At 38.3% G+C, this 14,027-nt stretch overlaps 1 long non-coding RNA gene across 1 annotated transcript in view; it reads left to right on the top strand.

The window, feature by feature from the left end:
• The window catches only part of LOC311443353, a 48,724-nt gene that overhangs the window by 9,607 nt on the left and 25,090 nt on the right, over window positions 1–14,027 (top strand). Inside the window, exon 3 of the long non-coding RNA XR_014697235.1 lies at window positions 2,447–2,571. This is a non-coding gene — a long non-coding RNA (uncharacterized lncRNA). The remainder of the gene's footprint in view (window positions 1–2,446; window positions 2,572–14,027) is intronic.

Below are 14,027 nucleotides of genomic sequence, written 5' to 3'. Positions count from 1 at the left end.
TTATCTGAAGAAGATATGTAGAATGTGAAAGGGGTGGTGTTTGCAGAATTATTTAAAGACATTAAATTTTGGTCTTTCAGGCCAAAATTTGAAAAAGAAATAAAAACAGAGCTTAAGAGACTATGAATGACATGATAACCATCCACAGTTGTTATATGGGTGTTAACATGAAGCAAAAGAAAATAATTGCTTTGAATGATTCAGGTAAAGCCACAAAGAGTCAGCCTATATGTTCAGGATAGGTGACAGAAAACATCTTAACTAAAACATCTTAAATAAATAAATGAATACTTCAGCTCCTGAGTGGAGGGGAACTTTTCCAGTGAAGCTGCTCTTATGTCCCAAGGCCTTGCCCAGCCAGGAGTTGTTAGCAGCCAGAAGCTGACCTCGATGTGTGAAAGCCCTTGGGGTAAGCAGGAGAGAATGTTGACCCAGATTTTACCCTTGGGTTAACAAAGGGCAGGATGCACTGCACTGAAATAATGGTGCTGAAGGGCTGGTCAGACAGAGGGGAGTTGGCAAATGCCAGGGTCCCACAGTCCTCTCCTGAGGTCCCTCCTGAAGCCATGACAACACGACAAAGCTGTGTAGAAACCAGGAGTGCCTGTTGGGTACTGTTAGGCATTGCCCCCATGTTGGATCTCCCCATGTTGCAGAGAGGAAAGCTGAGCAGGAGCTCAAACACCCCCTACTCTCTGTTGAGCAGTACAAACACCAGTCAGAGCATTTTCACATTCACTTCTCTCATTTGTTCTTTAAGGCCTCTTATGCAGAGCTTGAATGACAGATACTCCTGTTTCTGCAGTGCTTTCTTCCTAGTCTCTTTCAATAATTCATATTCATCTACACCTCATTCCTGTTCTCCTTTTCATTGCTCCTTTGATAATTAAACAATAGGACATGAAAGGTATGTGAGATGCTGAGATATTACCGTGGCTCAAAATACACCTGACGTTCAAGTGAGGTAACTTAATTACCACTTGGTCTCTTATTGCCTGCCAGGGAAATAACTAGGCAGTTGTGTTACATATAAATGTATGGCAGCGAGTGAGAGGGAAAAGGGAATTTGAAGGCTCATTGTGGCTGTGATATTTCTTCGTGTACTGAAGTCAGAATTCTTGTAGTTCATTTTAACCATTTCACAGAAAAAATAAAAATAAAATAAAATACAATAAGCATGTCTCCAAGCACCCTTTTTCTTGGGGAAAACAGATATTATCATTGTATTTTGTTGAAATGCTTTCTTACCTCTGGTAAGTTCTTGTTTTATACATGGGCTGTAGAAACTTCAGTTCCTTGGTAACTTTACATTAGTGCAGACATTTTATTTATGGACTGAACAGGACAAATTCTGCCTCCAAGATTTTGCTGTTTAGAACTTTCCTTTCTAAAAGTGTTGCAGAGAGACTTGAGTAGATAGCAGCACTTGGCTCAGCCATCTCTGTTAAGAAAGGAGAGTGATTTGAAATGTGGTCATTCCAGGCTATTTATTTGGATAGCAGAAAACAAGAAGCTACTTAGAGGGTGATAGAAAAAGGATATCAGGCTCAGAAAGCCTGACTCTCTCCTGTTCTTTGCCCTTCTCTTCTGACTATATAGCTAGCCAAAAGGGACAATCTTTCAACCCTGACAACCTCAATTAGATAACTAAACTCAATGGTTGCATCCAGGCTTTGTGTAGGGATGAAAATTTTCCTTCTAACAACATTTAATCTGCTGAAGGGATTAGAAATATGAAAAGATTTTTATCTATAATATAAAATAACTCAAATTGGCATAAGCTCATCAAGTAAAACAGGAAGCAGAAATATCAGCCAAGTTGCTTGAGTATCATTCTGGATGGCCTACTTCAACTCCCTGCTTCCTAATCTTATACATAACGAGATTTCATAGCCCTGCAACTCTCCGATTGTTGCTGTGGTTTCTTGGTGTTGCCATTTTGTACTACTTCTGCAGCAGTTTTCCTTTCGACAAGAACTTCCACCAGCCTGTTTTCCTCTCAGGCCTCATTTCAATGTATCAGTCCATGTTGATGGATCCAGGTAATATAGTACATCTTTTTATTCATTTGGTGATAGTATGGTGTATTATTGCCTGTGTTCTCCTCCAGGTTTTGCTGATCATATGCTACTGCAAAAGATTGAAAAAACAATACAGATGCTTACTTGTTTCATCTTTAAATGCATCAGCAGATAAAAACAAGGAGAGCACTTGAGGTGATGTGATCTAAACACAAGATTATCTGAGGGCATCAGTTGAAAGCAGAGTCTACTCTAAACAATGACTAAGGTAAAAATTGTACCACTTTACTCAGCATCTCTGACTCGTAGCTTGAACTTCAAACTGCTGCTGTTATTGGCAATGCTGCTCTCCTCCAGCTTTGCAGAAGCAATCCTGCTAGGAGAAAAGCAGCTAAATCACCTTCCTTTTTGTGCATTGTCAACAGAATTGGTCACCAAGTTCAGGCAGAGTTCTGTGATGATACCCAAGGATATGGAGAGCACTGCAAGTACTTCATTACTGGTGGTATGAGAAAGAAAGAACTAAATCTGATTGGAGAAAGGAAAAATGGTATGATGTTTTCCTGGTTTTAGGATGAGATCATAATTTTAAGAAATAACCTTGTAAAGCTTCATTTTCCAACATATTTTGGCTGGCTGCAGGACTTTGCCAGGACTCATAGATTCCAGATTCACATTTGTGAAGGGCAGATAATTATTTTACTGTTACGGAAGTGTTATTATTTTCATGTAAATTATTATCTCATAATTTGCCATGTTCTTTCTGTGATACTTTTGCTACATTATAGTTCAATAATTTCCAGAAAAAAAATGTGTTTTGTTACATGAGAATTGTCTAGAAATCAATGCTGGTTCTCTGGTATATAAGACAAGATTGTTTTTGCTATTGCTCAGTCATTAGTGGTGTTACAGCAGAGCTTAAGAATCCAAGGAATAGACTTGAACACCCTCTTATTTGGTAGAAACACAGGACAAACAGATGGTTGTTGTCTCAGAAAGCTTGCCCTTGAAATACATGCAAGAGACTAAGCCAGGCACTGTGGGTTTGTTTGGACTTCAGCAGTGTTTGAAAACATTTACCACTTTCAAGGCAAAACTGGGTCTCTGGTTTCACCGAGAGACTCTGAGTGAATTCCCACAGTTGTCATTAACTGGCCAATTGCCCGATACTGCAATGTAAAGGCCAGATCCTGTTCACCTCTGTCCCAGGATCATTCTGTTCATTTTACTCATGCAGGATGCTGTCCTGTTAGTTATTAGAACATGTTCATATGGACAGGACAAGAAAAATCTGTTAGTACTTGTTCAAGAAAGAGAAGGACCATATGTTTTCAGGCCAGGGCCAAAGCTGAATATTTTAGACTACAACAAGGTAATGCTGGGCTTTAGATGCTGTGCAAAAAAGCCTGTAGGGAGGGAGTGTTAATATCATTACCATGTATTTTGAACATTTTCATTTCATGACATTCACAAGTCTAATAAAAAGTTATGCACAACACTTAGTGTTTGTTTGATAAATGTTATGATTTTATATGCCTGGTATATGGAAGTTGGAGTGAATTTGCGATAAGGGGAAATCTCTTCTGTTTGAAGATGCAATATGAAGATAGGAGTGGGACTATTATCTTTGCATTTCCACTACATTCAAGGTTTTAAAAATCAATTTTTAATTACCGATCCCAGGCATTCCGAGCATACAGAGTGCTGACTTACTAGTGGCCCTTTTAGAGCTCTTCTGGTTGCATCAAAGCAATTGTGACCATCTCAGCCAGTTGCCAGGGCCCTGCACGCTCCTGAATTCACGGCTGTCCTTTTGTCATACCCTTCACAGGACAAGGTCATGGGGAACCTGTCACAATATCAGCAACTCTTCTCCTTTTTTGCTACAGGTACACTTGGCCACAGTGAAGTTAGTTTAGGCTGTCTTAAGGATAAAAATATAATCTATCCATCATGTTGATTTTATTATGTTACATCCTCTGTTAACATGAAGGAGGACTATAAAAATCCTTTCTCATGTCTAACTCACTTTAGGTGCTATATTCATGAGAAAGCCCCCAAAATTCCAGTTGACTTATTATTTACAAGACATTGTTCATAAGGAAAAAGAAAAAAAATCCAGAGCAAGTTTTTTTATTATCATTATTGTTATGTTTGATTTTTATACAGAAACCCTAACCTGCTCAGTTAGCAGCCTCACAGTTCAATATATAATTGTCAGTAAAGTGATTTTATTGCTGTTCTTTGTAGCACTCATTTCAGATAAAAACACAAGGGAAAAGAAAGTTGAACTAATTTTTGGATAGTTTAGTTTTGAGAGTACATGAGGCTATTGCCATAGTTTCACCTTTGTGAAGCAGTTACCTGCTGTGCTGTTTATTTGTCCTATCAGGTGTGTTCAAAGAAACTTAATTTTAATCCTTTAATGCTTAATCTATGCATAGCTTTCCATTGTTACCCGAGGATATCAAATAACATGTTTGAGTTTAGCCTCATTTTGCTTCCTGCTCCCCCAGGCATGCACTTAAATGAAAATCCGACCCTTTGTGCTTTGGCCTTTCATCTGTAGAATAATGACGGTACTTATGCTCTGACTTTCTTCTCTCTGTAGGTTAAAACCCTTGGGAGATGATCCATCTCTCAGTACATGTCTGCACAAGACCTGTACATAAGGGGGTTAGTTCTGCTGGGAAGCTCTAGGAGTTCCTCAACAAAGAAATAATAAATAAATAAATAAATAAAAAGTAACTTTTGGAGGATGCTCTGCAGTGTTTATGAAGCAGAGAGAACTTTGAACTTGTCTGAGAAAGCATTGCAGTAAACCAATTAAAGTGATATGCTGTGAGTTCAATACAAGTACCCTAAAGCAATCAGGTGTTAGGGAAGTTTTCTTTTGATATATGCATAAAAACCGATAAAATTTGGTGCAGATGCACTCACCCTGCAGTCCAAGGTAGTTTTATTGTGTAAGTTGCACCTTACTTCTCCCACATCAAACTTTGTCCATAGTGGAGCAGAAAATACTGAGTTTACACCACTGACACTAGTATTTGATTTTTATGCTAGTATTCACTGCTGATACTTTCCATCAAGAATATGAAGTTGTGGAGTCAGGAATATCTACCCCATGCTAGAAGTAAAATGAATACACATACTGAAGAATAGTGAACCATGACTTCTTGTCTGTGTACTTCTGGATTTTGGATGTTAATTTCTTGATCATTTCTGTCTGGGAGTATTTTAAATGATGTTGTCAAATGTTAATTAACTTGATATTTGCTTTTTGCCTAATACTTTGTCTTCCTATCTAGATGGAAATAGAGATACATGATTTCTTCCACTTTCTGACTTTCTCTGACACCTTGCAAAAGGTAGCAAGTTGTGACTTTTTGGAATCATTTCGAGTTGTAACTTCATTTCTGCATCTGACATATCCCCTGATGATCAAAGCTATTATATGCCATAACGTTATACCAACTAAAAGAGACTGAAGTGAAACCAGGCCAGAGATGCTCAAATGTATTTATTGCATTGAAGTATTTTTATTAAATTGTATATTTAATGTTTTTTCAATTGTTCATAACACTTGTACAAAGTAATGTCACTGCAAAACAAATGAATACATCATATTCATGAAAAAGCATTTAGCTGTATTTCTGCCTTTAATGCTGTTACTGATAGCATCTAAAGAATATGCTACTGCCAATCTTATTATCTTTTATTACTTCAGCTTTTTGCAGTTTGGTTCTACTGTTGCTCATCTTGCTGTTTTTAAGGAAAAGCTGTTAGTTACTTATGTGTTATTTGTTATTAAATCAGTCAACTTCTGAGCCATACCTGGTATCTACATTTGGGTTATTTCAGCTGTGGACAGGTATCTTCCCTGGAAATGGATAGTGCTCATCTCTTTAGCAAAAAAGAAAAAAGAAAAAGAAAAAAAGAGGGGACAAGGCATGAATTTTGGGGATCACCTCAAAGACCTTTTCCTATTTCCTATTCTGCAGAATACTCCTTTTTTTTTTTTTTTTTTTTTTTTTTTAATTAGTAGAACCACATGACACAGGTATTGGTTTTGCATAGTTTTTTGGAACTGTTCTCCTTTGACATTTAATGAAGGAAAATACCTCCCTTCTCAAAGACTGTTTATCATCCTTCTAATATACAGTCCTGCTCATGTTGAATTCCTTATTAATGGTTTAAACAAAGAGCAGTGGTTCGATTGAGATCTCCTGGATCAGGAGCAGCAAGAGATCAGTGTTAAAACTAGTGACTCAGTCATGGAAAGTACTGTTCCAGAAGGAGGTTGTCTGTCATCAGAGAGCCCAACTCTTCAATAGTATCGTGTTTGCTTTAAATCAGCCTGCTTGGTGTTGTTTGCCTAGCAGATGATCTTGCTCTTCTGCCTTGCCCTTGAATCCTCCTTCCTGCCCTTGTCAGCTAACAATGCAGAAACCTGAGGCTGGGGTTTCCTTCACACCGTGTCAGCACAATAACATCAGGAGGTGCCAACCACCTCTTGGTTTGCAGGCTAGTAGCACTGTTTTTTGGTTACAGGCATAAACTATATTCAAAGAAAACACGTGAAGGAACATTTTGTTAAGAATGAAAGTATTATTTCCTTCACTGGCAAGGACCCGTGTTCAATGTTCCTTGCAAAATTATATCTGAACTTGACTAGTTTAGACATGCTATGACTTACTATGCTAATATTAATTTCTCATTCAGTAATTATCTTATGAAACAGACAGATTAAGCAGTCATATGGCCACACAGATGCAGAACACTGTCATGTGGGTGACATTGGCAGATTGTGCTCGTATTAAACATTTAGTCGAAGGGAAGATGAGGAAAGAGAGCAGTGTAATATGGCTCCTCATCCAATTTGCTTTCCTGTGCTAAGTATCTCTGGGGCAGAATTGTAGAAAGATTTGCAAAATTGCTTAGAAAGTCCTAGTGAATGAGCTGTCTATATAAAGGCTGAAGATTATCTTTGATAGCAAAGGAAGGAAAGACAGTTTGCTGTCTAGAAATGACATTCTTCCAATCTGAGGTGCTTGTGTGGGTCTGTTATGACAGGATCTGAGCATCTCTCCAGCTTCAGTGTAATACCTTTGCAATCTCAGGAAGTGTAAAGAACTCTTATCCCCATTTCTCCTGTAGAGGTGCATTGCAGCTTTTCTTCCTTACTGGAGTGATCCATGGTACTCACCGGGATTCTTGTCCCCTCACTGAACGCTGCTTATTGTACCTCCTGCACACAAGGGTTTCCTTCCTTGGGAGCCAATGTGTGAGAAGCCCTCCACATGGCAGATGTTGCTGCAGTGCAAGATCCCAGTGCACCTGGACCAAGGAATGTGGAAGTGCTCCTGCACTCTGTTCAATGGGCAGAGCCAGAGCAAGAAAGGATGATTCTGATGCTCAAGATAAGACTGAAGCAGTTGGATGGGTGGTGGGTGGTGGAAGTTAGGGACTTAAACCAGAATTACAGTCCTAAAAACCACATTCAGTGTTCATCCCCATTTGGAGGTAGCTGCCCTCTGTAGGTACCTGAGCTCGTTAAGCTCCCAAGGAGCCCAGTGCTTTGCTTCTGCTTCTTTACCCCATGCCCAAGTCCAGTGGGGATTGAAAAATAAGATGCACCTTCCACACGCATCTGTAGAGAGTTCCTGGATTCAAAACTCAGTTTAAATTCAGCACAAGGAGTAAGGATGAGAATGACTTTGTTTTGTTCTACAATAGAAAATATTTGACCATTCCTCTTTGTTCTCAAATTGACTCGGAGCAAAATCTGCAGCTGAGTAGAAGTCAGCTGAATCTTCCATCCCTGACTTTGTCTCTGTCTCTTTACAATTCTCATTAGTTCACTCCCTAAATACGGTATGGGAGTCTGGTCCATATGGAAAGGAGTTGGTTCAGTAAACAAGGTCAAATGAATGAATTTTATTTTTAGCAGACAGAAGAAAAAGATACGAATGAAAATGAAATTTTAAATTGTTATTACTGATAATCTTTTTGTTTGTGCAAACTAGCTGTGTTGAGAAACAAAGCCACATCTGGTGGTTCAGGTTCCTGCCATCATGTTTCGGTAGGGTCAGAGCTGAACATGTGCCACAATCAGAGCTGCTTTTCAGGATATTACTTATGCCAACAGCTTTTTGGAAAATCAGTCTGTTGTTTGGCAAAAACTGATTTCCTGCCTACGCCCTACTGGTCAGAACAAAATCAGTTCCAGCATCCAAAATTAGGCAAAAGAACAAAAAGCCTCATGCAAGCATGAATACTGCTCACTCTGGTGCAAAGGTCAGTCCTCCCTCCTGCCACAGCTCCCACTGAGTGTGTGATCTATTGGTGTATGGGTGCAAATGTGAAGCACGTGGCAGCATGGGGTTGTGAAGAGAAAAAAAAGAATCACAATATTTGAAGTAGTTGAGTCTATATATGTTTTACATATCTTGAAATGTTGTTTACATTTTGTACTCTAAATATTTCATAAAATACTTCATTTTAAAAAATCAATATTTAAATTTAAAAGCGTGACATGAAAATTCCAAGAACCATATATTGGGTTCATATCAAATACTGAAAATGAAATTATCTCTGAAATTTCATCACTTGGGGCATTTTACCCTGTCAGTTCAAATTCCAAGAATAGTATTTCTAAACCATTCTACGAGATGTTTTGCTCTTAACTAATACCTCCCTAAGAGCTCCGAACTCTTGTTGTTGATCACTGTGTAATGAGAATAACATATTCTGGTATTGCAATAAGTGACCCAATGAAGAGGTTGCAGCTATATCAAGGCGAATAAAACCTTGGATATCTAAAGGACTAGAAGTACCTCATATATCCCAGGATTGTGGAAGAGAGTCGGAGAAAGAAAGAAGAATATAATATTATATTCAAAGGCCTAATATTGGAGCAAGGCTTTCAAATGTGACCTATATATTAATTCAGCATCATTCATATGTCTGGAAATGTAAGAAATGCTTCACTGAAACTGCCAAGGTTAAACTAGCCTCTTATTTGCTTGGCTTTTTGTTGGCTTGTTTCTTTATGTTTGCAGAGTTGGATAAACTTTATTGCTTTCATTTTAATAATATATCTGAAGGATGTTTGCTCATGTGTTTTTCATATTCAGCATACTGAAATGAACATTTTTTCATGGATTTGCGGATAATTTTGGCTCATGTTTTTGGAAAACATAAAGGCTGACCAGTAAAAACTGCAAGTGCAAGAAGATTTGGATGCCCTATGTAATAAGTTTCTAAAGAGAAGAGAGAATTTAGGACTCAGACTAGTGGTTCTTAAAATGTATTTCATAAAGTAATTGTTCCCTCATACAAGGTCTTAATATCCTTAACACCAAGGATAAATATCTTAACACCAGTACTTAATATCCTTCTCCCATCTGTTTGGAGGGGAGTAGATCCTTTCATAAGCAGGTGCTCCTTCGTTTGCAACCCTGCAAAGTCTCCAAAATCTGGTTTGAGGCCTGCTCCTGGGACATGGCAGTCACCAGCGCTTGGCTTGAAAATTCCCATCAGGCAGTTTCCTATGTCTGTGTTTTCTGATATTATCTATTTTTAATGCACTGTCTTATACCTCTCTCTTACATTTCTACATTCTGTGAATAAGATGTTTAAAAAAATAAAAATAAATAGGAAATCTGTCTCACCTGAGGTTCTGTAGCTTTATATTTTCAATACATCAAACCCAAATGTGACAGGCTGGTTGCCCATTTGTGAGTTTTACTAATGACTTCCATCCCTGGCTTGGATGTTGCAAGAAAGAAAAGTATATGTTAATAAAGTGTAGCAGGCCTGTGGTGTATGACTCAGAAGTATGAAGAGCTCTAAAATTAAATCTGGATCCAAATTTTAAATCTAACAGTTCAAGTTTGTGAAATGAGCTGACTCTGACACTCAGTTCTCTTTGAGTTACTGTACAATGAAAAAAGTTGTTTATCCTTGTCAGGCCTTTGTAATATTCATCTCCAATTCATATGGAATACTTTATCACCATTTGACTAAAGCTATTATTTCCCAAATATCTCTGTTTTCTGAACACATTTTTTGTGTTTAACTTTTTACATAGGTTAGAACTTTTTTTTTTTTTTTTTTTTTTTTTTTTTCCCATTGCCTATTTTGTTGAATGTAGAAGTATCCAGGACAGCAGGGTGGAAGAATTAAATATTTAGTATCATAAATATTTAACATCTTCAGGATTATATTTGAGTCTGAAAAGAATAAGAAGGAACATGTACTTCTGCCCATCTCTCAGACTGTCATGAGCCTGGGTCCAGCAGCTACAAAATTGCTCAGCAAAACGACCACAACATTCTAGCAGTTATATTATTAGGTGGTATTTGTTTAACTGTAGGGACTTTGAGTCATGCAAGTCTTAGTGTCTAAGTTTATGTGACACTGTACCTGTCACATATGTGCATGTATTACATGTATATTATCTTTTACAGAATAGTTGCAGTAAATCTAACGAAAAACATTGACTGCAGGACCACTTAAAAACTGGAGATGACTGTGGTACTTCTTGGATGGGCTATCCTGAACAGGGCACACTTGTGGTTTGTACTTGTGTTTCTGGTATTTCACACCCTGCTGCCCAAAAGGTAAGGATGGTATTTCACCATCCAGACCTCCCACCCACCACAGTTATCAGTAACCTAGGGCTCCTCTAGGCTGAAGCTGTGCTTTTTAGTGTGTTCCTCTTGCCCCATCCCTACCAGGGGCCTCTCTGGAGCTGCTCTCCACTACACCCACATCCCACATCAAAACAAAAGACATTTTAAGGATTTTTAGAACATTCCCAGTGTTACTTATTATGCATTTTTTTTTTTTGTAGCTATCCTTTAAGACTCATGGCAAATTAGTCACTGGTTTTAAAACTGAAAATAATTTCATTAACTTGTTTATTAGAAAAGTGTCATCTGGTATATCATTATTTTCACAGCTAGAAGAAAGTTAATTGCTGTGTGGTCCAATAGAAAATTAGTAATCTCTGCTCATCTAAAGCTGTTGTTCAATGCAAGAAAGACTCTGATAAGACACTTCAGAGTGAGGTTATTGTTCCAGTGGAGTTTTCTAAGTGTTCATAGTAAAAGTGAACTTTATTGATGGGTTTATTCTCATTTCTAGTGCTTTAATTTCTAATGATGGTGTCTGAGGAGCAGCAAAATAGTGATCAAGGCAAAAGTTAATAAATTAAATTACTCTGTTTGACACATTCATCAAGTTGGTACAACTGGCACGCATCTCCTACAACACGTGATATAATGACACCCAATTTCTGGTCTGAATTCAGAGTTCTGAGCAGTATTGCAGTTCATTTAAGTAGCAATTATAATATGTTGCCTTTGGAGTCACTTAAGAACATATTTTTTTCCTTAGTGCTATTTTTTCTTTGAACTTGGGAGAGAGATTTATATTTTTAACCATTATAGTGTGCTTAAGAAAAGATCTGTGAGGGAAATGTACAAGCAAACTCTAGCTATTTAGGCAGGAGACAAGACAAACTGAGATGGCACTGTTAAGTACTAAAAGCTGCTCAGCTACTAAAACTGATGCTCTTTGCAGGGCAGTGTGCTGTCTGCAGGTTACTTGCTAACACAGGTGACCTGGACTGTGTGATCTGTATTGGTTTTCTGTATGCCTGGCTCTGGCAACACAGTGCCCTTAAAGCTGAAAGAAACTACTGCTTATTTTTCTCTGTTTCTGACGAGTTCTTCTGACTGTTCTTTGCCATAATTAAATATAAAAGCGTTTGTTTCAACGACTAGGAATAATAAGGTGCCCAGGCATTCATTTGCCATTCAGTACGTCCACAGGCAACACTTACTGTAGTTGTTGAATGAGGTAGGTAGTTGTGTGAGTACGGCTGCCTCCAGAAGTATAATTACATCTGATATGTGATTATTCTTCTCTTACTTTTCAAAAGGCTTCTGCGGAGCGTGATTCAACCAACATTTTTCATCTTGAATACACGGTATTCTTGCAGTATACTAGAATTTAAGTACTTACAACACAGAGTATGTGACAGTCTCCCAGCATTGCTACTATTCTGGTCACATAACTGATCCCGTTGGTCTTGTATCAATCCCACTACCTTGTGGTTTCCTAAAGCATGTGCTTCTTTCACTGTGAGTTGGCTCAGAGGTTAGTTTCCTCACCATAACAAATCTCCCACAGGAATTTATATCAATTCATGTATTATATTAAGAGTAAATAATGAAATTGTAAAGCAGATAGAAGCAGGTATATCAAGAGCACGTTATCTGCATCAGTGATATTCTCCAAACTACTATATATATATAGGTTTTTCGTTTTGTTTTGTTTTAATCCTTCTTTGAAGGTCTTTCTAAAATACATGACATAACAGAGCAAAATGAAATACCTGGATTATAATTCCAGCATAACACAAGTACCTCAGAGAGAACAAGGGGACATGTGATAAATTTTGAAACACCAGCAGTCTGGCAAGCACCCAGTTCATAAGCTACATGCTGGTAAAAAATACACATGCTGCAGAAAAATGTGCATGTACAGTAGTTGTTTTCTTTAGGATGGAGGACAATGTGACTGTGGTGGTTTATAAACATCAGGTGGGATTGGGAATTGTTTATGGATTGAAATAAATAGGAAAAAAATCTCATTGTAAAACATTTTAGTTTTAGACCGTCCCACAGACATCTGAGTACCTAACAGTATGCTTTTATTACAACCGTTTTTGTTAAGAAACCGAGGGAGGAGATGCTTAATGCTGCACTTTAAATGAATTACTTCCTTGGTGCTCAGAGGGAGAGTTAGCACAGCCCATACATCCTCTGTTGCTGGGTGAGATTCCTTGGGAGAAATGCTGTTGCCTTCGGTCACAGAATCATCTCCACCTGGAAGGACTGCAGAAATCTTCCAGTTATACTTAACACAGAATAATAAAAAAATAGAGTGGGAGGGTACTTCTAGAGGCCACATATCACGATCCCACAGCAGGCTTAATTATTTTTATGCCATTTCTAGCAGCTATTTGCCTACGTTGCTCCCTTGCTGTCCACTCCCCCTCTACGGCCATAAGGGTAAACTCAGAAGTTCCCCTATTGATCTATTTCAGTGCTGCTGGAGCTCCAACAGCAGAAAGGCAGTTGTTGGCTTTGCTCTTATTTTCAGTTCTTGTAGTTCAAGACCATTCTTTCTTGTCCATCACCAGTGGATATGGAGAACTGCAAGGAGGAAAGCAGTCAGCAAAATCATCTTGTGTAGCTTAAGGCTTTTATAACTTCTTTTAGTGTCTGGATGAAACATTCCCAGATCCAGACTTTCCTTGTAAGTGATGCTTTCCAGACCTCCTGTCAGTGTTATTGCTGTGCTCTTATTTCAAGAGATAGGCCATAATATTCTTTACAACCCCGGGCTACAATGTTTTTGGGTTTCTCTTGTTTGTTTTTGTTTTGATTTGTTTTGGTTTGTGGGTCTGTTTTTTTTTCCAAAGACACCAAAATAATTCAGGCTGTGGTGTTGTGCAGCACCTCGCACAGAAGTCTGGGGGTCCAAAACCAGCAAAATAGAGCTTTATCCTGCACTTTTAGAAGTAATGGAAATTTCAGTACCATTCTAAGGAAGGATCAAACCATTGAGGATGTTTGTGTAGTGTTTGCAACAGTTCGAGCAACCCAGTAACATGCGGAGTCTGCAAAGCAGAGACTGGTTTGCATAACATATTACCGTGGCTAGGAATAGATGTAATCATTTTTGAACACAGAATAGCTGGCAGAAAAACATCTGGATTGTAAATGATCTTTATAAAATTAACTGACCCAGGTCCTACCGAGGCTGTATGTTATGACTATATCTGTAAGCATTCACAGGAGAACTCTTACTTCTCACTTTCCCAGCCACGGAGGCATTAAGCTGCATATTGTTGCCAAGTATCATGTATGAGAGGCAGCATAAAGCACCCTCCAGTCATTTCATATGTCGACACAGCTTTAATGTGAG

Source organism: Aythya ferina (genome assembly GCF_964211825.1).
Source record: "Aythya ferina genome assembly, chromosome: 12".
NCBI lineage: Eukaryota > Metazoa > Chordata > Aves > Anseriformes > Anatidae > Aythya > Aythya ferina.
This window is presented reverse-complemented; position numbering and strand designations above follow the sequence as displayed.